Source organism: Chelonia mydas, chromosome 5, assembly GCF_015237465.2.
Source record: "Chelonia mydas isolate rCheMyd1 chromosome 5, rCheMyd1.pri.v2, whole genome shotgun sequence".
Classification (NCBI taxonomy): domain Eukaryota; kingdom Metazoa; phylum Chordata; order Testudines; family Cheloniidae; genus Chelonia; species Chelonia mydas.
In genome coordinates, this window is record NC_051245.2 from 63,864,823 (window position 1) to 63,890,470 (window position 25,648).

General features: G+C 39.1%; 1 protein-coding gene across 21 annotated transcripts in view; it reads left to right on the forward strand.

The window, feature by feature from the left end:
• The window catches only part of PAM (peptidylglycine alpha-amidating monooxygenase), a 223,586-nt gene that overhangs the window by 24,520 nt on the left and 173,418 nt on the right, over positions 1-25,648 (forward strand). Inside the window, exon 1 of one of the 21 annotated variants that reach the window (XM_043546503.1) lies at positions 5,209-5,473. The exons of 17 other annotated variants lie outside the window; for them this stretch is intronic. The gene's annotated coding sequence lies outside the window, so the exon portion shown is untranslated. Of the gene's footprint in view, positions 1-5,208; positions 5,474-25,648 lie in introns of those variants that run through there. 3 more of the 21 variants (XM_043546501.1, XM_043546499.1, XM_043546506.1) reach the window with 3 other exon arrangements.

Genomic DNA, 25,648 nt, shown 5'->3' on the forward strand with positions numbered 1-25,648 from the left:
GATCTGTTTTGTAAGAGAGACAGTATGAAAAGATGGGTTCCTAAACATTTAGCCAGTAGCACTGTCAGATGGCTCCAGCTCTCTTAGCTTCCTTGGGTTGGTAGGACTTTCCTTAGCCCCTCTCATGCTTTGTAGGGATGCATAAAATCCTGTGGTCAGAGAGATGCTACTTATCTGGCTACCAAGTGCATAAAAGGCTTAAATTTGTTTTCTCTGCCTTATACATAATGCTTAAGGAGTGTATCTAGAAATGCTTCAAAAAGTGTCTGTTTGAATTGACTTCTGTACATAGATACTGGTGTTCTAGTCAAAGATTTAAGGAAGGTTAAAATATTAGAATTTACTGAGAGGTACTAAAACTGGGACTTGATTCCCACAGTTTTAAATGCATTCATTCAGGAAAGGTCACTGCTGATGTCCTACAGTTCTAAAATGAATTAGATTTGATCTGTGCTAACATGGTATGAATCCGATACTAAAAGAGAGAGCCATGAACAAGCTGGACACGAATAAATGAGAGTGACTGTTTTCAACAAAGCTAATATTTTTACCTTTTTGCTATAACTGTATAGATTTCATTGTTTCCCTTTTATTTAGGATTGAGAGTTTGGATGTAACATGATGCACAAACCCTTAATTTCATTTTGAGAGTCTCATTTCTCCTCCCTTGGTTTGTGCTTCACACTCCTTCTTCCTCTCTTGCTCCTTGTTTCCCAACAGTAGAGGATTAGGCCTTTACCCCTACACATGTTCCTGGGGTGGGGGGTAGAGGGTAGTCAAACACTTTTATGGCTTGTTATGACAAATCTGGGGTCCCCTGCAAAGCCATTTGATTCAGTCTGTAAATGGAAGGCCTGAACACTCAGTATGCAATCTGCCCAGCTGCAGTTCTCCTACCTGTCCAAACCAGCAGTACCCCTACAGTAGGAGGGACGTGGAGTGTAATTAATATGACAGGAAGGAAACTAGGAGTATGATTTCTCTGGGTATTTGCTTAAAGTTCATGAACCTGTTTAATAAATTAAGTATGATCAAATAAGTATGTCTTCAGCAAGAGCTATCAGCCATGTTGTTAGTGTTTCTAGACACTTTCTCAATAGGTGTGAGAGAATTCAGTCATGTGATCTTTGAGTTAGACATACTTATCGAGCTCTGAAGATTGGACTTAGGTCAGGAGGGGACACTGCCCGGTTGTGGACTGGTGACAGTCATGCTACCAGTCTTGATTACTGATCTGATGCAGCCAGGTTAATTACCTTGTGGAGCTCTTAGATGCCTGAAATAAAGCTGTACAGTGTGGTCATGGACACCCAGCACTATGGACCTCTGCTGTGTAAGTGGTGGTGGTATGTATCATGCTTGTATCATGTTGAAGACCTCCTTTTGAGAATTTTGTATAGAATCCTAGAATATTAGGGTTGGAAGAGACTGAGAAGTTGCACCCCATAATGCTTTATGGAAATATACTTATGTAAATATAAATGACATAACTGGAATATGTTTTATGCTACATATGCCATGTAACATATCTCTGGAAAGGTTATGATCTACTGAATATATTCATCCTATTTGTATGCATGTATCATTTTCGTATTCGAAGTTATGAATATTGGCTGTGCACTTGTTTGATTTTAAGTAACATTAGCAAGCCATTTGGGCAGCTTCTTTAGAAAGGAATTTGCAGGTTAAGTGCCCAGTCAAGAAACACTTAACGGACAATGGATCTTGGAAGGCTCCAATCCACATAAGAAGTCTGCTTGAGGATGTTCAAGGTAGCATGTGAACAATGACTGCTACCTGTAAGTTGTGAGTCATGCATGTGACTTGCCCATGTGACTCCAAAATTCCATCTTGTAGCTGGGATTCTACACAGGGGGAGGGAGGGGTGTCCACCCACGAGAGAAAGTGTATTTAAACCACTGGGAGACCCCTTCATTTTGTCTTCAGCTGGCTCAAGAGATAGGATACCTAAACAAAACTGGAACAAAGGACAGTAACCACTGGGATGTGAGTGATTACTGGACCCAGACTAAAAGGAGACTAGTCTGTAAAAGGAAGCTGACTGGAACACCTCTGAGGGTGAGATTCCATTTGTAATCACTTCTTACTGTATTAGGTTTAGACTTATGTGTTTTGTTTTATTTTGCTTGGTAATTCACTTTGTTCTGTCTTTTACTACTTGGAACCACTTAAATCCTACTTTTTGTATTTAATAAAATCACTTTTTACTTATTAATTAACTCAGAGTACGTGTTAATACCTGGGGGGGCGAACAGCTGTTTATATCTCTCTATCAGTGTTATAGAGGGCGAACAATTCCTTAGTTTACCCTGTATAAGCTTTATACAGGGTAAAATGGATTTATTTGCGTTTTGGACCCCATTGGGAGTTGGGCATCTGAGTGTTAGAGACAGGAACATTTCTTAAGCTGTTTCAGTTTAGTCTGCAGCTTGTTGTTCAGGCCTGGGTCTGTGTTTGTAGCCAGCAACCGTGTCTGGCACAACCAGGCAGGGTTCTGGAGTCCCAAGCTGGCAGGAAAAGCAGGGACAGAATTAGTCTTGGCACATCAGTTGGCAGCCCAAAGGGGGTTTCTGTGATCGAACCAGTTACAGAGAACTCAGGAGGTCATCCAGTCCAATCCCCTGCTCAAAGCAGGACCAACACCAACTAAATCATCCCAGCCATGGCTTTGTCGAGCCGGGCCTCAAAACCTCTTAGGTTGGAGATTCCACTACCTCCCTAGGGAATCTATTCCAGTGCTTCACCACTCTCCTGGTGAAATAGTGTTTCCTAATATCCAGCCTAGACCTCCCCCACTGCAGCTTGAGACCACTGCTTCTTGTTCTGTCATCTGCCACCACTGAGAAAAGCCTTGCTCCATCTTCTTTGGAACTCCCCGCCCCTTCAGGTAGTTGAAGACTGCTATCAAATCCCCCTTCGCTCTGCTCTTCTGCAGACTAAATAACCCCAGTTCCCTCAGCCTCTCCTCGTAAGTCATGTGCCCCCGCCCCCTAATAATTTTCGTTGCCCTCCGCTGGACTCTCTCCAATTTGTCCACATCCCTTCTGTCATGGGGGCCCAAAAACTAGACTCAATACTCCATGTGTGGCCTCACCAGTGCCAAATGGAGGAGAATAATCACTTCCCTCGATCTGCTGGCAGTGCTCCTACTATACAGCCCAATATGCTGTTGGCCTTCTTGGCAACAAGGGCACACTGCTGACTCTCATCCAGCTTCTCATCCACTGTAATCCCGAGGTCCTTTTCTGCAAAACTGCTCCTTAGCCAGTCGGTCCCCAGCCTGTAGCAGTGCATGGGATTCTTCCTTCCTAAGTGCAGGACTCTGCACTTGTCCTTGTTGAACCTCATCAGATTTCTTTTGGCCCAATCCTCCAATTTGTCTGGGTCACTCTGGACCCTATCTGTACCCTCCAACGTATCTACCCTTCCCTCCAGTTTCGTGTCACCTGCAAACTTGCTGAGGGTGCAATTAATCCCATCATCCAGATCATTAATAAAGATGTTGAACAAAACCGGCCCCAGGACCCACCCCTGGGGCACTCCGCTTGATACCGGCTGCCAATTAGACATCGAGCCGTTGATCACTACTCATTGAGCCTGACAATCTAGCCAGATTTCTGTCCACCTTATATTCCATTTTTCCAATCCATACTTCTTTAACTTGCTGGCAAGAATACTGTGGGACACCCTATCAAAAGCTTTGCTAAAGTCAAGATATATCACATCCACTGCTTTCCCCATATCCACAGAGCCAGTTATCTCATCATAGAAGGCAATCAGGTTGGTGAGGCATGACTTGCTCTTGGTGAATCGACGTTGACTGTTCCTGATCACCTTCCTCTCTTCCAAGTGCTTCAAAATGGATTCCTTGAGGACCTGCTCCATGATTTTGCCAGGGACTGAAGTGAGGCTGACCGTGTTTTGCCCCTCTCTGTGGTTTCATAATACTTGTAGTGGGGAAGGGGAATTAGATTTCAGAATAGATGAAAATCTGTTTAACATTAAGGGAAAACATTACTTTAAATGAATGTTAGATTAAAAGCAATTTGCTCAAGTATGGAAGAAAATACTGGTGCAAACTACTATTTTCCTATTAATATATAGGTAATTTTTGAAAATGTGCCCCTTAAAAATGGATTCATATTAAAAAATGAATTGTCACAGGTGTTATAACTAGAAATATAAAAATAGTAGTAAAATATATTTGGATTTCAGTTTTCAGGTTGAATTAAAAGAAACAGATAACACTGATCCAAGTTTTTGTGTTAAAAATAGAAAGGGATTTTTAATTGTTCACTTGTGCTCAAGCAGAGCTGTAAGTTGGGAAATAGCATGGGAGGGGGAATGTGTGCATGCTCCACATACACTAAATAATTAAAAGCTGAGCAACTGCTTGAATCATTGCTTTCAGGCCAGTATCTTAACTGTCATAAGCTAATAAAACTGATTTCAGATCAAACTTTTGTCACAATTTAGACAAAGCTATAGAAAATGATTTTTCTAAGAAACAAAAAGGCAAACTGTTCAGTACTAAACACCTAAAATCACCTGTGGTTTTCCTTAAAAGCAAACAAAAACCCTGAAAACCAGGATGAATTCTTTATGGCAAGATATGATGTGACATTAGTGGGTTCGCTAGAAATCTCTACTAAAGAAACCTTGCTATGTAGGCTTCTTTTGATATTCTGTCACTACGCATTTCTCTCTGTTAACTTGAGCTTTGTCCTTCCAAAGTAATGTATTGGCAGATTAGTCATCAAAGCTGAGACATGTGAATGTAGGATAAATATAATGTGGTGTATGGAAGCTTTAGAGCATGCCTGTTTGTATTATACAGTACCTGACCTATAAGTAAATGGGGGCTTCAGTTTCTGTTGCTACCAGTACGTTGACCCTCAAAAGCAAACATGTACTTCCTATTAAAACAATGTCTTCACTTTGAAGAAAAGGACGTCTGCCTTAATGTAATAATATTAATGTGTTAATTGGGAAAATAATATAGGACTGCTTATGAAATTGATACCTGACAATATTATTACTTGATCTGTGACTTCTGTAGATGTTGGAAGAATATCAGTAATGGCTTCAAGCTGTGACTCTTATCATTAAAAATCACATCACAATTAATAGATTCAGGATTCATTGAGTTCTTTCAGCTCAGTGTCACATTCAGTGCCTCTGTGACAACCTTCATTTCCTACTTAGCAAATCGAAGCCTGGTAGCTAGAGCCCCAGGAAGTTGTTAAAGCAATTAAAGGCTTCTGTCTCTCAGCACATTGCATGGTTACCATAGTATCCTCTGCCTCCAAGTCTTTACTGATGATGTCAGTATGCATACAGGGGTTATTCAGAGCATCTACATGAAGATGATTCACCCCTCGCTAAAGATCATAAGCCCCACTCCATATGCTATATCTTCTAGTATTATTTTGGAAACTCATGAGCTCGGAAGGTAAGTGGCTTCTGCTTCATATTTAACCATTTAAACATATCCTTCTGCTGAGTGAAATAGGAGGTTTTTTTCCTCATTGCATCACTAGCTTAAATTCAGAGTGTCTCTGTCTTCTAGTATTTGAACCAGTTTCCTAGAACACAGCATTTAAACTTCCCAAAGCTTTTTTAACCTTATAAAATGTGCAAACTAAAAACAAACTTATAGTTAGAAATTGGTCAGCACTCCAGTTAGTAAGCAAAGTAAAGTCAAAAAGGACTTATTTTTAGTGATTAAAATAAATACAAATATCTTAATATAAACAATTCCCACTCTTAGGACAGTGGGTGTCTTCATAAGCAACAAAAGCACACTGTTTATAAACAAAATGTTTAACATAACTCTACTACCGCATGTTCAGACTGAAAAAAAAAAAGAGATTTAAGTAGAATGGGGATGCTTAGATGCTCCCTCTAGCCTCACATATTAGCTTTCCTGTAGATTGTAAAAATCAAGCTTGCACATTTGTTAGATTTCTGTTTTTTTAAAACCTGAAGAGGCATCCACATGTGATGCCTCTTTAATCATCTGCCTACTTTTGAGTGGACTTTCTGCATGCCTCTTCTTTTGTTTTATGTAGTGGTATTGTAGCCATGTTGGTCCCAGGATGTTAGCGAGACAAGGTGGGTGAGGTATTACCTTTTATTGCACCAACTTCTGTTGGTGAAAGACAAGCTTTTGAGCTTACACAGAGCTGTTCTTCAGGTCTGGGAAATTTACTCAGGTGTCATAGCTAAGGCTAAGATGTTGTCATGGTTATTTTTAGTACAAGTCATGGACAGGTCACGGGCAATACGTAAAAATTAATGGAAGCTGTGACCTGTCTGTGACTTTTGCTGTTGTGCCTTCCTGGTTTCCCTCACCACCATGGTGGCTGAGAGTTGTGGGGTTTCCCCTCTACCTGTGGCAGCTGGAAACTGCAGGAGGGCCCCCCTCCGCTCACAGCAGCTGGGAGCTGCAGGGTGACCATATTTCCCAAAGAGAAAACGAGACACCCCCAGCCTCTCGCCCGAGGCATTCCCCTCCTTTGCAAGGCTGTCACCCATCACTGGAACCTTGCAGGGGGCCTCTTGTTGCTGCTGTCACTGGAACCCTGCTAGGGCCCCTTTGGCTGCCAGCTGCAGAGTTCTGCAGCCCCTGGGGCTGAAGCCAAGAATATCACAGAGGTCTCTGGAAGCCATGGATTCCGTGACTTCCATGACCTCTGTGACATAAACGTAGCCTTAGTCATAGCTAAATACATGGTGGAACAGAATATTTAGCATAAGTAGTTAACACATGCATATATCCTAGATTTTCTCTTTGGAGCATGTTCTGTGGTATCTGAGTTCCTGGGTGTAGATAACAGATTTCTTAGCGTGTTTGGGATGGTTACTGCATCTGTGGAGGTAAATGTGGTGATCCGTGGGTTTCTTGTGTATATAGTTGTCGAAGCTGATTATGGCATCCTGCAAGTTGATGCTGGTGTGGGAGTGTTCTAGAGAGAGTTTAATGAATGAGTGATGATTGTTGAAATTGTGGTGGAAATTTATCATGTAATGTGTATCAGGGATATTGTCTTAACACACTCAAACCCACCTTCACCAAACAAGGACACTCTACCAGCGAAGTAGATCGCATCATGGAATGGACCACCAAAATACTCCAAAGGACCTGCTTCAATACAGATATGAAACTCCTTTCGACCACACACCCCTGTGTGGGTATCCTCAGACAACTACAGCCAAACAACTTTCATCCCACCCTGAAAGAAATCTGTCCTGAACCCTCTCTTCTGGCCTTCAAACAACCCTCAAGCCTCTCCAAGCTCATCATCCAGGTTCCTCACAAACCAGGACACCAATTCAAAGCGGCACCAGACCCATCCAGAAGAACAGATGCAAAACCTGCAGGCATATCTTCACTGCTACCATAAGCCACACACCCTGCAACATACCTTTTCAAGATCCAGGGATCCTACATGTGCCTATCACAACATGTGGTGTACCTTGCCCAGTGCAATAAATATCCCAATAGCAACTATGTGAGGGAAACCAGACAATCACTATGCTCTCGAATGAACTCACACAGGAAAATGATAAAAGACAAAAGCATCACATCACCTGTGGATGAACACTTTTTACAAAGGTCAGATATAGAGTATCAGGGGGTATAGATATAGAGTGATCACTATCAGTCCTCATCATTAAAGGAAACCTGCATAACACCTTCAAAAGACGAACCTGGGAGTTTAAATTCATAACTAAGCTAGACACTAAAAATCATGGACTGAATAGAGATGCTGGATTTATGGCTTATTAGAACAATCTATAACCTACTAACAACCCCCAGCTGCTTTCTGTCCCCCCTCCCCACCTTTCCTGTCTCTGAATGGAGGGGTGTTAACAGGCCACTTCACCTTGAAATATATATTAACTACTTATGCTAAACGTTCTGTTACACCTTGTATTTATCTGTGACGCGACTCAGCAAAGAGCACTGCGCTGGCCCATGCCAGCTGACTCATGGAGGCCGGGCTCCAGCAATGAAACAGCCTGAGCCCAAGTTGGCTGGCATGGGCCAGCCTCGGGTTTTTCTCTGCTGAGTAGACATACCGTTTGAGTAAGTGTCCCAGATCTGAAGAAGAGCTCTGTGTGGCTCAAAAGTTTGTGTGTCTCAGCAACAGAAGTTGGTCAAATAAAAGATATTCCTTCCCCCACCTTTTTTTGCCTTTTTTTATATGAACTCCATCCTTGCTACCTGAGTGACTGTAAGTTATTATTGAAAGTTGTTATACCTGTCCTGATCAATACAAATATTTTTATTGTGTACCTTCAAATCTGGAATTATGTACAAAATGTTACAGAAGCTTTACTCTTTCTGAGGAGAAATTTGCATGACTTCTAAACATTTTGTTTGTGTATATTAGGTTTAAAATTATTTGTATTGACAGGATCCCAGGCTGTTGTCTTCCCCTTGTTTTTCAGCTTTTCTTTTAATCTCTTTACATGTCTGATGTGGCAATATTGTAAGTTGTTTGTTGGTTCATTTTTAAGAATAAATATCTTTTAAGAGAAGATCTTTGGCAACTTATTGGGATGAGTTGAACTTTCATGATAAAGAGATTGCACTACAGTACTTGTATTAGGTGAATTGAAAAATACTATTTCTTTGTTTTTTTACATTATATTTATTTTTGATTATAAGTATTTGCAATGTGAACACTGTACACTTTGTATTCTGTATTGTAATTGAAATCAATATATTTGAAAATGTAGAAAACATCCAAAAATATTTAAATAAATGGTATTCCATTGTTTAACAGTGTGATTAATCACGATTAATTTTTTTAATTACACGATTAATTGCGATTAATTTTTTAATCGCTTGACAGCCCTAATTTATTTAATGATGCGTCTTTGTCCAGAATACCATGTGCAGTACTAATCACGTCCTCTCAAAAAGGACATTGCAGAATTAGAGGGAGTTAAAGGGAGTTCAGAGAATGCTAACAAGAATGAGTAGGAGATGTGTAAAAACTCATCTGAAGAAAGATTGTAAAGATTGGGATTGTTTACCTTAGAAAGCAGATGAATGAGAGGGGACATTATAAAAATAATGAGTGGTTTAGAGAAAATAGATTGGAAGCTTCTATTGTCCCTCTATGATAGTACAAGATCAAGAGGACAGTCAATGAAATTAAAAAATGGAAAATTCAAAACTAATAAAAGGAAATATTTCACAAAATATGCAATTAAATTGTAGAACTTATTGCCACGTTATGATGTTGAGGCCAAAAACTTTGCAAGATTCAAAGGGGATTGGACATCTATATGATAACCAGGATATCCAAATTTAGAAAATTAATGCCAGTAATTTTTGAAAAATATATTAAACCTCATACATCAGGTCTTAAGACAATAACTATAAAAGATAAGGAAGACACATAATGTGTGGGGCAGATTATCCCACATCTGTCAACATTGGGGTTACTTATATCTTCCTCTGAAGCACCTGGTGCTGGCCCCGGGTGGAGGCAGGATGGACCACAGGTCTGATCCAGTCTGGCAGTTCTTGTTTTCTAAATCCCTTTTTCAGAAGTTTCCATTTTCTTTTGATCTTTAGCAGTTTTCTCATCCTGTTTAATGCTTTAAGACTGAGTGCATATAAAGAATGTCATATGTTAGCAATTTCACTTAGCTTGGTACAGTACCAGAACAACTGATGGTTAATGAAGTGTCAGGGCCGAGTAGGTATATGCATCTCTACCTGTTGCATACATTAATTTGACCTTTCAGTCATGCAATTAGTTACTTGTGTCAGTGTTTCTGTGTTGGGTTTGTTTTTTGATTCTCCAGTAGTGGACAAGTTTCAGTGACTACTCAAGTGGCTAGCATCCTTGTGGACAAGCACTCAGTCCTTAGACATTAGTTGGGTCTTGTATAACATTGGCTTTACAACATGAATTACACATTGTATTTCATCCACCTTAATGTAAAAGACACACTTCTGTATGCTTATTTAAAAGTTTTTTTTTCTTGACACTTGTTATTCCAGTGAACTATTTGAAAACACAGTGTTCCACAGGCTGCTTATACTTGCGGTTATGTAACCCACTGGTGAGTGTGTGTTTACAGGTTCCCCTAGTGCCCAATCCACAGAGGACATGAGCTATTACAGTCCCAGCTAGCGAGCCTGAGCTATTTAGGTCAAGCTGTAGCCGCTTGAGCTCAGGCTCAGGAAGACTGAGTTATGTCAGCAAGAGTAGCCATGACAGCCACCATCCTGGTGTATCATCCAGGATAGTGGCTGTCATGGCTACTCTTGTTGACACAACTTAGTCAACCTTATCTAGTCGTTTCTTTCAATAACTATTTAGATACATTTTAAAAAATGAAGATTTCCTCTTTCCTATCACCATCTGTTTTGTGGTGAGCTGACCCTTCCTAAATTCCTTATGCTGAACAACCACTGGTCAGCGCCTAAAAATGTTAGCACCAGAAGATTTTAGGTTAGCCTCAGAGGCCAAACTCCACCTTGACATCAATAAAATTCCTTTCTTATTATGATACAAATAATACATATTGTAGAGGTCTGTTTCACAAAATGAGAACATGCCAGTATATTTCAGAACAAAAATATATTAGGGGAATCTCTGCTAAATGAATAAATGAGATTGAAGATTCAACTTTAGTATTCTGTTGCTCTTTAAACTGATGGTGAAATTTATCATAGTGTCTAGGCAGCAAGACTAGGGAAGACCTGTCAATGACAAAGACTTCAAACGTTTAACTTAAAAAAAAAAAAAAAATTCTGCTGCATTATAATCCACTATTCAAAAAGAGTACCCCAGTGCGTTAAGCCTGTTTTGCACAGGTAGACTATAGAAGAGTGGACATAGATAAATCTTCTCCTGACTCCTTTTTTTCTTTTTTTTAAAAAAAGCACATAGCATCTGCCTTCTCTCTACTAGATTACAGTAATTACAATGGAAAAAATGTTCAGCCTTTAATTGATTTTTAAAGATGTTTGCTATCTACCTCCTCATTCTTTTAACTTGGGGGGAAGAAATTGCAGCTCACCTTTTTAAGAGCCAAGAGATAAAGGAATTAGGCCCCAATCTTGCAAAGGCTTACACACTTAATATAAAAACAACGAGGAGTCCTTGTGGCAACTTAGAGACTAACAAATTTATTTGGGCATACGCTTTCATGGGCTATAACCCACTTCATCAGATGCATGGAGTGAAAAATACAGTAGGCAGGTATAAATATACAGCACATTAAAAGATGGGAGTTGCCTTACCAAGTAGGGGTCAGTGCTAACGAGGCAGTTCAGTCAGTGTGGATGTGGCCCATTCCCAAGAGTCACCGGGGGTACCCAGAAGTCGCCTACTACAGGACAGGTCCAACAAAGAAAGTAACTAAAACCTCTCCAACTCATCATCAAGGATCTACAACCTATCCTTGAGGACGATCCCTCACTCACAGACCTTCAGAGACAGGCCAGTCTTCGCTTACAGGCAGCCCCCCAACCTGAAGAAAATACTCACCAGCAGCTGCCCGCCGCACAACAGAAACACTAATCCAGGAAGCAATCCCTGCAACAAACACTGTTGCCAACTCTGTGCCAACCCACAAGGGACACCATGATACGACCTAACCATGTCAGACACACTATCAGGGGCTCGTTCACCTGCACATCTACCAGTGTGATATGTGCCAGCAGTGCCCCTCTGCAATGTACATTGGTCAAACTGGACAGTCTCTACGCAAAAGAATAAATGGACACAAATCAGACATCAAGAATTGTAACATTCAAAAACCAGTAGGAGAGCACTTCAATCTCCCTGGATGTTGTACCAATAAAATAAAAACCAGCAGGATCTTATTAAAGGGAAAAAGGCAAAATACCACATTTATTGTGAATACAGAAAAAATCATAGTAAGCAGTTAGTTATAGTTATAACATTCCATTCAATCTCATATTTATTCACACATTCATTCCTACAAAAACACACACACACACACAGAGGTTCTGCAAGGTTGTTATCGTAGTTAGCAGCCTTAGAGTTGCTCATGCCAAGCCACTGGCCGGTAGCCTGGACATGAGGAGGGAGCAGGGCCTTGTCAGATGCTCATCGATATGCTCCTGGAAGTTGGTTTGCAGAATCAGACCCCCAAAGTTCTCACTTTCTAGAGTCCATTTTTATAGGAATTTCTTCCTATGCCAGTCTCTGGGAATTGCTTCATCATGCAGTTGCTGAATCAATCAGCAGATGGCACGTTCCTGACGGCTCCGTGCTGCCAGATGTTATCTTGTTCTTTGGTTCTCCCATTCTTGAGGCTTTTGGGTGGATTCCAGTCTGCCCTCCGGGGGTCCTCTAGTTATTTCCACTTGACGCCTTCTTCAGCCGATGGACACTGGATTCTTAGGCTGGCACCTCCCTGATCATTCAGTTATTATCCACTCCAAGCATCCATCCACATACATCCTCTATCTCTATTTTAATCACAATTGTTAATACAACAAAAGGGCGGGGAGTCTCTGGGTGCTGTTTCTGTTGTTACAGAGTATTGCTTTGAGTCTCTCTCTGTGTGAATTGCTTTGAGAACAGACTCTGTCTTAGAATGTACTAACGCAATTAGCAGCTTGCAAGTTTCACACATAGAGGGAGAGAAACAGTACCAAAAACCAAGAGACCTCTTAATTAGTAATACCCTGGAATTTAAACTATGGGGAATCAAACTCATTTGTGATTTTAATACAGAACTTCTTTAATATGATCCAACATGGACGCTCAATAACAGACTTAAAAGTGGCCATTTTTCAACAAAAAAACTTCAGAAACAGACTTCAGCAAGAAACTGCAGAGCTGGAATTAATTTGCGAACTTAACACCATCAAATTAGGCCTGAATAAAGACTGGGAGTGGCTGGGTCACTACAAATAGTAATTTTCCCTCTGATACTCACACCTTTTTGTCAACTGTTGGGAATGGGCCACATCCACCCTGACTGAATTGGCCTTGTTAGCACTGACCCCCACCTCCCCACTTGATAAGGCAACTCCCGTCTTTCCATGTGCGGTATATTTATACCTGCCTACTGTATTTTTCACTCTCTGCATCTGATGAAGTGGATTATAGCCCACAAAAGCTTATGCCCAAATAAATGTGTTAATCTCTAAGGTGCCACAAGGACTCCTCATTTTTTTGCTGATACAGACTAACACGACTATCCCTCTGAAACCTGACACTTTATGTACATAAAGTTGGTAGTTCCATTAAAGTCAGTGAGACTACTACTACTTAAAGATAAACGCATGCATAAATCTTGCAGGATTGGGGCCTTTATCAGAAGGGTCACCAGATTAGACTATACAAATGTGTATTTATCTTTTTCATAATTCAGAAAATGGTTCCATATCTCCCTGAAAACTGTTCAAATGCAAGTGTGGGGCTTATCATTGGCTCTCCATGCTGGTGTGGGTGAGTGGAAAGGAACATAGCGTGACAAAGTTGTTATGGAATTTGGCTTATATTTTAGTTGTGTGTTTCTTTCATGCAGACTTTTTTCCAAATCAGTTTGTAGCAGAAGCGTGATCCAGTACAAACCTAGAACTGATTTTAGAAGTGGTTTGTTGATTGTTAATACTTCCGGTATATGTTGATTGGTAGCTGCTGTTCCTTTATGTAGTGCAGTCATTTTCATAATGGTATTTTCCTGTTCTAAAACTATAATATTCAGGGGTTTGGAATTCTATTGGCATACCTTAGACAAGGGTTTATTTTGTGTTTATATTTTTTTAAATAAAGAAACTTCAGTACAAGATTCTGCCACAAGGAAGCAGGTATATTTCAAAGGAGATTTTCTTGAGAGAACTGAATGTTTTGGATGCAGGTTTGCTTGACTTTATTTTATAGTTGATATATTGCCATTTTTTGTGGGGGACATCGTATACTTTCAGTTTAGAAACAGTACTCAAACTAGGGTGGGGTTCAGGAGTAAGGTGGTATAGTTGGATTCACTATATCTTCTCATTCCTGCCTATTGGGGGGTGCGTGTGTGTGAAATGAAATCTTTTATCACTTCCCATCCCTCTGCCCTTTCGATTTGAACATGATTTCCATTCCCATCAAAATAAAAAATTTATTTTCAACCATAATGGATAACTTTACTGTATCTGGATCATCTCTTGGGGGAACAAGTATGGAATTATAAACAAGAGATGGTGGTAGTAAGAATTATATTATGCCATACTGTGGAACTGAGGTGTTAACTAAATTCCTAAGTACTGTACTTTATGTCTACCCTTCATTAACAGAAATGCCTAATTGTGGAGGAGTTTATGGAAGCAAAACAAAAAAGCAGAGTAATTCAGGCTTCTTGCAGTTTGCCCTTTGTGAGCAGATCCCATAGGACTAAATATTCAATGATTTGTGAAATCCTCCCCCCAGTTATAAATAGAAATTAGCTAAATTCTATATTAGCAAATGTGAATTGTAAAATGTATGTTTTTCATTCCTTTGGTAATTCATATTTATGGTGCCTGCAATTTTATTTTTATATACCATTGGTAAAAAATATAAGCTGTTACTCATAGTTCAATTATACATGTTCAGAAAAAGGTGAAAAACTTGCTGAAGTAATTACAGTATTTGTTTGCCACTGTATTATTGATGGTATGTGACTTTCCAGGAATAGGTAGGATGACTTAACAGGTATGGTACTGGACTGGGATTCAGGAGACACGTCTTCAGTTCAGCTGCAGGGTACCTTGCATGTTACTTAGTTTACACTGTGACTCACTTTCCAGTCTGTAAAATGACGACGGTGCTTCCCAACATCACAGAGGTGTTGATGATAAAATCTATTAATGATTACGAGAAGCCTGGATGTTAGTGATAAAAACAGAAGTACCTAAATACACAATGAAATAGAAACAAAGCCTTTGTTACATAAGTGCTGAAAAATGTACCTCTTTTATCTCATCCTTCTGTACTGTTCTCTAGGAATAATTTTGTAACTCTCATAACAATGGACAAATAGATTTATTTTTTCTCTTGCTATACAAAGCTTTAATTGTTAGTTCAGTGCTTTTCAATGTGTGTTTTTTTCCAAGCACGCTTTAGTATTGCACAGCTTTTCATTTTATATTTGATCTAATGAAAACAGTTCAACTCTTTTCTGAGTAATTATTTAGTTATGCTCTTACATGTAGGACACAGCCCAATAGTGTGCAATGTTACTATGTCTTTGGAAGTTTTATCCTGGACTTTGGACAAGAACTTTTCAAGTATAGAAGAAAAAAAGTAAACCTTTTTGCAATCATATTTCCTTTAGGTGTACTTTGATGCTAAATATGAAAATAAGTTAAAACTTTTATGTTTAAGCCTATTTTTTTAAAAGTGTGGCTAAGAGGGAGGATGAGTTTATTTTAATAACCATTTTACTATATGCATTTATGGAAAATATTAAACTTATTTAAGGTATAACAGCTTTTCGAAAATGTTATCAACACCTTAATTTTTCTTTTAAACCTTGGAACTTTTTTTTTTTACCAGAAATATTGAACATGGTAATTGTAGTAACCTTCTCTTATGAAAAGAGTATGGGTCATGTTTCCAAGACTGTGAAAATGTGGAGCTTTGGCAGTTACAGTGGATGGTTTTACTATAGTAATTAAAACACAGATGGAGCCCATTTCTTTCCCAAATGTTTGATTGGCAGATACACTGTGGTCAGCATTAGTCTGTGCTGAACACATAGGTACCATCTGTCTTCAGTCTGCTTACATAGGGTGGTCTCAGTAGAATTTTTATGATTGTCACATGAGCTAATTTTAACCTCCCCATTTAAGCAAAATATCCATCTTCTTCAACCAGAGAGTTCAGGATTGCAGTATCAACAAAGACAGCAATTAAAGGGATTCCAGCAACAGGAAAATCTCACATCTGAAAATTTGTATCCACGCTTAATTACAAATGACACCCAAGTTTACTGTAATTGAAAGAAATTAGTGGCAGTGAGAGTGCATATTCTTTATTTTTATTTTATAAAAGTGGGCTGATTCATGGAAGCTTTGAGAGACAGTTTTTTTTTCTGGCGATTGCTATTTTGTGCCTTAGAATCTAAGGGTTTGTCTACTTAAATTGGTTTAAAAAGTGATTTCATTAGAGTACAAGGATCAGAAGCCGGCTTGGAGCGGGTCTAGGATGGAATCTGATAGGCATTCCAGTGATTGTAAACAGTGCTTTCAATAATCTTAGGTGGAGGTGCAGGAGAGGTCATTGGAGAGGCAAGTGGGGTCAAGCGTGAGTTTTTTAAGATGGGAAAAGACTAAAGCACGTTTATATTGTGAGAGGAAAGAGCCAGAGGGAGAGAGGTTAAAGAGAAGAGTTAGGGAGAGAAGGAGGGGAAGAGAATGGATACGAGGGAGATCAAGAGGTGGGATGGGATGGGATGAGGTAACTGGCACAAGTGGTGAAGGGGTTAGAGGTGCAGAGCAGACAAACTGATGGGAAGAAGGAGGAGAAAACTGTGGGAGGAAAAGGGAAGTCAAGCTGAGGGGAGGAGGAAGGCTACATTGTATATAGTCGCCTTTCTTTTGGAAGAAATTGGTGAGATCCTGTGCAGAGAGAAGTGGAGACAGGAGGAAGGGAAGGTCTGAGGAGTGAATCAAAGGTGGCAAAAATGCATCTGGGATTGTGGCTGTGAGATTCAATTAAGTTGGAGAAGTAGAGTTGTTTAGCTAGAAAGATGACAAAACTGAAGGAGGAGAGAATGAATTTGTAGCCGAGGAAGCTGGGCAAATAATGGTCTTTCGCCAGAGAAAATCTGCATGGGAGAGCTGGCGCAGAAGAAGCAGGTGTTGGGGGTGAGTGAGGGTGGGGGGTTGGCAGGGCAGACCTTGAGATGGGAGAAAGGGACAAGAGAGTTAAGGGTGGAGGAAAGTGAATGGTGAAGAGAATCAACAAACCATATCAACGGGGAAAAAAGGGAAGAGAGGTCAGGGAGAAGAGGGTTGAGAGCAGGAGAGAAATCATCATCACTGATGATGTAGAAGTCAATGAAAGGCTGAGTGACAGGACAGGAATGTGGGAGCTGTCAAATCAACCTTTTTTTGCTTGTGCAAAGCAACTCTGGCAGCAAATAGAACCCTTGGATTTATTCAGTTGTCCCCAGTCTGCTTTTGGATCTATGTATAGGTCAGAAGTTACATTGATATTATTGGATGATTATTATCTTCTAGCAGCTAATGGGAATCATTTGTGTTTGGTTTTTTTTAGATGCATCAGCTTTGAGCAGGAGTTGTATTGGTATGCGCATAGTCCCTAGGAGTAGATGGAATTGCTCTGGAGTTGGTCTGCTTTTACTTATGAGGACCAGGATAATTGTGGATGGTTGTTAGGCCTAAGGATTCATTCTGTCCACAGCTGAAAGTGTGTGTGATCACTATCAGGCTTAGTAAGGCAATGTGGGCTGTCATGCCATCTATAGTGATAGCCAGCGATATGTTACTTTCTCTGGCTGTAATGAAACAGTGGGGAGCAAGAATTACAGTTTTTTCTATTGCATTATTTTTACATTCAAACTTTCTACCTGAAGACTTGTGACACGTGCTTTTAGAATTGGTGTTCTCGTGTTAAATCTCCTCTCTTGGAAAAGGGAAATTAAATATGTTCCAACATTAGTCACATGTGATTTATGGATTAGGAGTCTGTCTTCATATTGCTGAGAGCTTATTTAACTCTATCTTCCACCATATCTATTTTCAGAGTATTTTTTTTCATTATGGTTGTTCATTCTTTGATGTGGCTCTTCAGAAGAGCAAGAAAACATATATCTCCATAATCAGACTTATTTTAATTACCTCTGGAAAATACTTCCTTCCTTAGCTTGAGGCAGGTGATTATCATTTTTAAATATGAGAGGGAGAGTAGAAAATATATTGGCCTTCATTCTATCTGTATTTTTTAAGAGTTTATTGGTAAACTCTAGAAAGATAAATTAAGCATATTTTACATATCGTGTAGGCATTGAAAATAGCTGCAATTTTGTTTGCTTGTGTTTCAGATATCACTTTTGTTGGTCTGCCTCAGAAACTCTTCCAAAAGCTTAGTTCCACAGAAACTAGGGGAAAACATATCTCTGCTGGAGCGTGTTCTTGCAAACTTTACTCCTCACACGGAGAGTGAGACTTGTATCACAGATCCATTGTCGTCTTCCTGGTTTTCAAGCCACTAAAATCTCAGTGGTACCATATTCCATTGAGCATATTCAATGGAGCATATTCAGCATGCAGGCTACCATGCCAGCCCACTGTTTTCTATGAATGTTGGTTTTATTTATTCAGGTTTATAAGTAGGGGTCTACCAAATTCATGGCCGTGAGGTACATGTCATAGGCCGTGAAATATGGTGTCTCTGGGAAATGTGGCCTCTTGTGTTTTTACCCTATCTAAACAAAAGTATACAGCGTTTCTTAAATTGGGGGTCTGGACCCAAAAGGGGGTCACATGCTTTTTGTAGCGGTGGTGTATTGACAACCCTTACTTCTGCATACCCTTCAGAGCTAGGCACTCGGCCAGCAGTCGCTACTCTCTAACCACAAAGATCTGAAGGCAGAGTGGAAATCGGTGGCTGCTGGCCAGGGGCCCAGGTCTGAAGTCAGTGCTGCCGCCAGCAGAAGTAAGGGTGGCATAGTATAGTATTGCCACCCTTACTTCTCCACTCCACTGCATTCAGGGTTGGGTGGCCAGAGAGCAGCAGCTTCTGGCGAGGCAGCCAGCTCTGAAGGCAGTACAGAAATAAAGGAGACGTGGCATATACAACTGTATGAACGCAGCCGTGAAATGTGCTCTTTATGCCCTGACCAACCCACGAAAAATGTGATATTTCTCCGTGATTTAAGCAGACCCTTATTTATAAGTCTAGGTCAGTGAATGAACACAGTATACTGCTGTGCTTGACTCTCAGGCTGCATTTCTGGCCCCATGGTCAGATTTTCCAATGCCAGCTGCTCCAGAGAAATGGAAATGGCTTTCTTCAGTTTCTATATTGAATCAGATGTGCATATGTACCAAGGGGGAACCTGTTTGACCGTCTCAACATTAGTGGGCTGCTAAGACATGACCGTTTCTTTTTTTGGAAAAATCTTTGAGTGTGAGGAGGTTTTTATTGTTTTTCCTTCCAAGATTTAACACAGCCAACTTCGAAAAGGTTTCAGAACCCAGCTAGGAAATATTTTTTTTCAGGTCCTTAAATGGGCCCCCAAACACAAACTAAGTACCTTTCATCAGAGTGCCCATCTTTCAGAGATGAAATGAAAGATATCAGTGTTTAGTTTCAGTGGCATTTAGAAAACTTAAATGGTATTATAGAAGAGAACATTATTAGAAAATGGCCACTGGTACTTCTAAAGGTTGGCTTTAGCCTTAATTTAATTAGATATAAAGTAGACACTACTTCTGATGCTACCACAGTCAGAAAGTGTGTGTCAGACTCCTCTGTGTGTTATGAATAACGAAGCTTGGAAGATAGGGACTGGCTCTTTTGGGTACTTGTACAAATTAAAGATGAGAGTTTTTTTTCTTCAGACAGCCAAAATCTTGCACCTTAGATTAAAATGTCAGCAATGTCTATATGTTGTAAGTTAATATGTGCTCTGACATGCAGATTCTATGAAAGACCCCATTGGTCTAGATGCAGCAATTTAAAATATTTATAGAATTTGTTTAAAAAAGCCTGTGTTTGCAATGGGGAAAAATCAAGTTTTTAGCAAGAAGCAATATTTGATCTTATCCTGATCCTACAAGTGAGATTTTCATCTGAACTGTCTGTGGCTGCCTTGCTAAAGAATGCTTTGAGATACATGCGAGATTGCCCATTTCTCTGTCGCTTTAAAAAAGTCAATCTCACACCTTTTGAAAGGTAACAGTATTAGTAATCCGTACAAAAATATAAATTAATCTCTTGATCTGGCTGGTAATCCTGTGCTTCTTGGAAAGTTTTACAAAATGATTGACATGTGAAAGGAAAGTCGAGACCGCTTCCTATCTACTAGTTAGATATAACATGTACAGAAAAGTGCATTTAGCTAAATGGAATTACTCTTCACAACCTACAGCCTTACTTCTTTCGGTCCATATGTTTTCTGTAGAATTTAAGATCTCATTTTAAAACAGGTTAGTGGGATAGGACTGTAGAAAAAGCACTGACCTGATAGAGGAGTGGAACTAACATGGTCTGAAAGACATCTGACTACAGATGAGAATGGTGGTGGTACTATCTGCCAAATCAAAAGTGCCAGTTTTCACTTGTCCCAAATAGATAATTCTACTCCAGCAAGGATAGTCTGATATCAGGAAACTGGTTTCTGAAAAGCAGTGCCATTCATACTGTGGATATTCTTTCTCCTATAGCCCTCAAAGCATATTTGTCTGCGTTTAGAAATGGGCTTTGTATACTTACAGCGCCTACATAAAAATGTGTGCATGTATCTATTATAATTGAAATCTTCTGTAAATCTAATGAAACCTGCACATAGGTTCCTGGCAGTGTGCCAGTGCAGGCTTTCTGCTGTGAAGGCTGTGCACTGCTGTTCCTTTCTAAATAAATTTAAAAAAATAGTTTCCAGTGTTGCTCCTTCAGGTATCTTGCCCTGAAAAATTGTTATGGGATGCTTTGGATACGGAGAGCAAGTGTTGCAGACATATCTAAGTTAATGGAGGATATTTTATGTTCAGTGTTCTCTAAGTTTTAAAGCTTACTTCAAAAGGCAAAACAGAAATTTTTTCTCTCCATTGATCAAAGATGTTTGAGAAAGCAAAGACAAATAATTATATTCATTGCCAAAAGAGAATTGATCAGTAAATATTCCCATTTGGATTTGGAGCCTGTTACGGAGGGCTGGGTTTACCAGTAGCATCTCCAAGTGGTTAAGACCGCCACTTCCTCCATCTTGTTTACAACTCCTCCAGTACTGTGAGGCCTGCCATTTCGGTGCGTGGTGACTTGGTCCTTAGTTGGGTCACCATTTTTTGGTTTACCCCCTTCTAGGATAACAAAGTCCAAAGTAGCATGGCTCATCCTCACCCCGGGGTTTTCTCATTATCTTTATCCTCCCTTCACTCCTGAGAGGAGAAGTGGGAAAGGTTTATGTCTCTTCTGTAACAAGGTTGGCTGGTAGAGGAGCCCAGGCATTGGCTGTGGCCCCTGGCTCAATGAGAGGCAACAAATTGAGGTATCCTGGAGTGCCCCGAGGCTTCCTCCCTGGGCCACTTCCTACAGTTCACCTCTCCCCAAAGTCTCAAACTCTAGCATAAGATAGCAACAAAAAAAAAAAAAGACAAGAATTTGTAACTTCAGCTGCTGGCTACCTTCCATGTAATGAAGGCTTCTGCAACATGGTTATTCAGGAGCTCTCAGGGTAGGTCTGTCCTCCTACCCTGTCTGCCATATCTAAGCTATCTGGCTCCCTTTTAAACTCATTCTCTACCTGGAGCATGCACTGCAGCTGTGGCGAGAGGGGCCAAAGACACCTGGTCCAGAACTGCTCCTTAATCCCTCAGTTGTAGTGAGGATTTATATGTGCCATCATAGATCCATTTAAACTATGGTCAGTCAAATTCTCCTTAAGCATTCAGATGATTTATCAGCTGGGTTTAGGACTTAGAGCTGTGGAAAATAGTACAGTAAAGATTTTGATATTTCTTAATAAATGATCATATATAGTTCCACTTAAAGTCCTCCAACTTTTATAGATGATAAATCAGGAGAAACTCAATGGAAATTTATTAATAGGCATTTCTGATGTGCCCATCACTGTAGAGTTGTAACAATTATGCTGTTTTTTTTAGAAGAGGAACCCTAGAGTAGTCATTCTGTGTGTGGTGTTTCCTTGTGTTGCTGGGTTTACTGGGGGAGTGGTGGGGGCGTGAGTTGGTCAGTAGAGGTATTCTTCTGGAATACCACTTCTCTGCATTACCCAAAGAAACAAGAACTATTAGGAACACAAAATTGTTGTTTAGTCCATAATATGGATTAGATTATTTTGGTATCTTTAAAGCAATGACAAAATTGTGTGTCTGTATGCCATAATATATGCTGTTGTCTTTTCGTCATTCAAATATATTGTATTTAATATTAAAATATCTGGTATGTGCTCAAAGCCAGAAGAGTTTATTACAGCTGAAAGTCATGTTTTTTTGGGTGAGTGATGTATGAGCTCTGTGTTGTATAGAACAGAGGTTTCTCCCTCAAAGACTTTAATCTTTTTAGACAATACAGTGCAAAGACCCAGCACTAGGTAATCTGTAGTATCTGTCACAAAGTAGTTCAGTTTTAAATGATTAAGGCACTCTTTCACTACTAATCTGCCATACAAAGAAGACTATAAAAAAGGTTTTCAGGAGGGATTTGGAGATTGGGAGTGTCATCTGGGGTGGTGAGGTATTGCAATAATTCATAGGCGTAATGAGGTAGATAAATACTGAGTTTTCAAGCTATAATTATGAGGAACAACTTTTTGTTGCTGGAGCTACTTCTTTTAATGGGCAGATGGACATGCACCCCCCTCCCAATCCCCTTCTGCCCTATTGTGACACAGTACTCATGGGTCTACTTTTTCTTTCCCTATTCTTTCTCTCTCCTGTCTCTGATCTTTATTTTCACTTTTTGTGTGTATTTAGGCTCCATGCTGCTCCGGTTAGAGGACCTGTTGGTGGTGTTGTGGGATCAAGACATGCTCTCACAAAGCATGAGCTAGTGAGCTGCTTCCTAAGCACATAGCCCTTGTGTCCATGAGCTGTTATAGGGACCACTGCAGCATCAGGGAAGAAGTTGGGTTCAAAGACGCTACCCATGGTTTTGCCCATAATGCACTTCAAGTGGGGAGTCAGAATGGGTCCAGCATTATGCAGCTTTCTGTATTTCTTCTGTACCTCTCACCTGCACTATTCCTCCCCTCTTTCCAGGCCTTCTAGTCTGTGGACTAGTGTGGTGCCTTCAAATTATCTAAAGGTTGTAAACAATGTTTTAATGCTATTGCTACTGTATTAAAACAAACTGGATGAAATAAATTAAATTTTGTTGACCAAATAAATTACATCAAATTACATTGCTGGTGAATTAGTTCTAACAACCAATCTTTCGGAAAATAAAACAATCTCACATTTTGGAAAGCGATATCACAAGAATACTCTTGTTTCTCAAAGAATTGTGGCATGGAGGAGTTTGGCCCTGTTTCCTACAATGTGCCCAAGCTGGCCAACTATTCGTTGTGGGTTGTTTACATAATGAACTGCAATGAATCATTTACTACAGAATCATTATAATTTAGTAATGTTTTTCAACTGAAACAAATAGGTAAATATAGCTGACCTTTTTATATGTTTAAGCAAGAGAACACAAGTAACAGTATGCATGTCTTTCAAAACTGTTTTAAAAACTTCGTTCTTTGAATTTTTTACATTGCACAATACCTGTTTTTTTTTAATCTGCACACTTTCAACTTTGTTGCATACATATCTGTAAACTCTTCAGAGGATTATCTTGAATAATTTATGTTTGTAGCAACAAATTATATGCACAGAGGTTTTCAAGCAGGAGTAGTAATTTCTGTACTGAAAAGCTGTCGTGCAATTTTTCTTTTGTTTAGGTGGGTAAAATTTGTAATAAATGCAAAAATAATCAATATTTTATGCATTTATTTACAGTGTCAATTTTAATGCAAAATTTTATATTTTGAATTTTCTGTAATAATGACTGTTGTTGGGCCAGAAAGACTTCACTAGCAAGAAAAAAAAGCATTTTTTAAAACTTTTTATGAGAAATAGCCATTTGTCCAAATTGAAATAAAGTTTAACTTGAAGGGGTATGAAGTATAACAATGAAAACTTGTTTGAAATTCTAAGAAAATATGTGAATTTTGCATAGCTTTAACTAGTATTTTCCCATAATTTTTTTACTACAATTTCCATACCATCTGAGTTTGTGTTTTAGTAAATCGGTTTTCCATTATCAAAAGATATGTAATATGCCCTTAAATAAAGATTAGCCTGCTTTTAATAATTACTTCTATTTAAAACCAAAGTTTTTCTTGTGCTAATATTAGATTGGAAATACACTATGAGCTTCCAACTTCAATGTTCTACAGGTCAGTTACAAAAGAAATCTTGAAACTCTGCAAACAAAAGCCTTTTGCTCAATTATCAGTTATTTCAGAAACAGCTGCTTTATTTAAATGTCTTCTGTATTGGTTATGCACCACTATTTTAAGATACAAATATATTTACGGTAATAAATGAGTAAACTTTATATGAAAACACTATTTTTCCTTTACTAAAAACTTAGAGATTCCTTGAACTAATATTAGTGACTGAAAATGTTTTCACATTAACTTATACCTTCTTGTTCTTAAAAATTATAATATGAAATAATAATTATAAATAGTAATTTGATTGTGCTGTCTCATATTATATCATATTCACTCTGAAGTCCTGATTTTCAAACAGTCAGATGCACATTTGTGCGTATCATTTTCTGGTCATTATAGGACCTGGACCATGATTTAGGTTTGCAAGTACTTAAGCATACGAGCAATTCTACTCAGGTGAGTAGTCCTACTGAATTCATGTGGGACAGTTCATGTGGGGAGAGTCATATGTTTGCTGGATTAGGCTCAGTGTCTGTATTTAGTATTCAGTATCCAATTTACTGAGCTCTTCAAAAATGTAGCCAATTATTTTGATGACAAAATGGAAGCTGAATTCTTCTGAAAAATCTGGCCAAAGTTGGGGGTATTGAGCACTTCTAAAATCTGGCCCTTTCTAAATGGATATTTATGCATACAGATCTCCAATTTGCATGCATAATGGAGTTAATTAGGTTAATCAGGTTAACTGAATACCTCAATCTTACACTTCTCCTTCACTAACCTATGAGGAAGTAGCCCAAAAAGGTGCTAATGTCTGTTTTATAGGAAGAATTCCAATTTTGTGATGATGAGTCTATGAAAATGTTATAATTTCTGGCTTTGTACATGGGTTTGATGAACCAGATGGTCCCTTTGTTTGCAACAATTTAAATAACTCCGTCAGAGAGGTGAATTTTTTTTCTGCAGAAAATGCAGATTTGGGTCAACCAAAACGTTTTACAAATTAATATCAATTTGGCAAATTTTGGGTGAAAATTTTCATCTTCAGATGAAAGCTACTATGCATATGCAAAATAGTCATCGTGTTTTATTCTGCATTTGTGTTACAGGATCATAGCTGGCTGTTGGTAACTGAACATGGATACCATCTGAGCATGGAAATGGGAGTTAGGAACTCATGAATTCTAAGCTCAGATCTTCCAGTGTACTTAATAGCACTGCTTGCTGGAAAAGTAATTCATTTTATATAGTAACCTTTCTCTTTATATACTGAAGGAATTTTCTGTTTGCATAAATTTCTACAGTGCGTTTGCAAATCTATTATGTCTAAGTTTTTTCAAAGATTTAATGCTGTTCAGGAATTGCACATTTATCTATCTGTGTTGTTACCAGCATGTGTTCAAGTACACTTTGTAATCTCAACAAGTTTTTTTTTTATTAATTTCTTTAATGATTTATGTTTTGAAAGAGAAAAAGTATTGGATCTTGAGTTTAATAA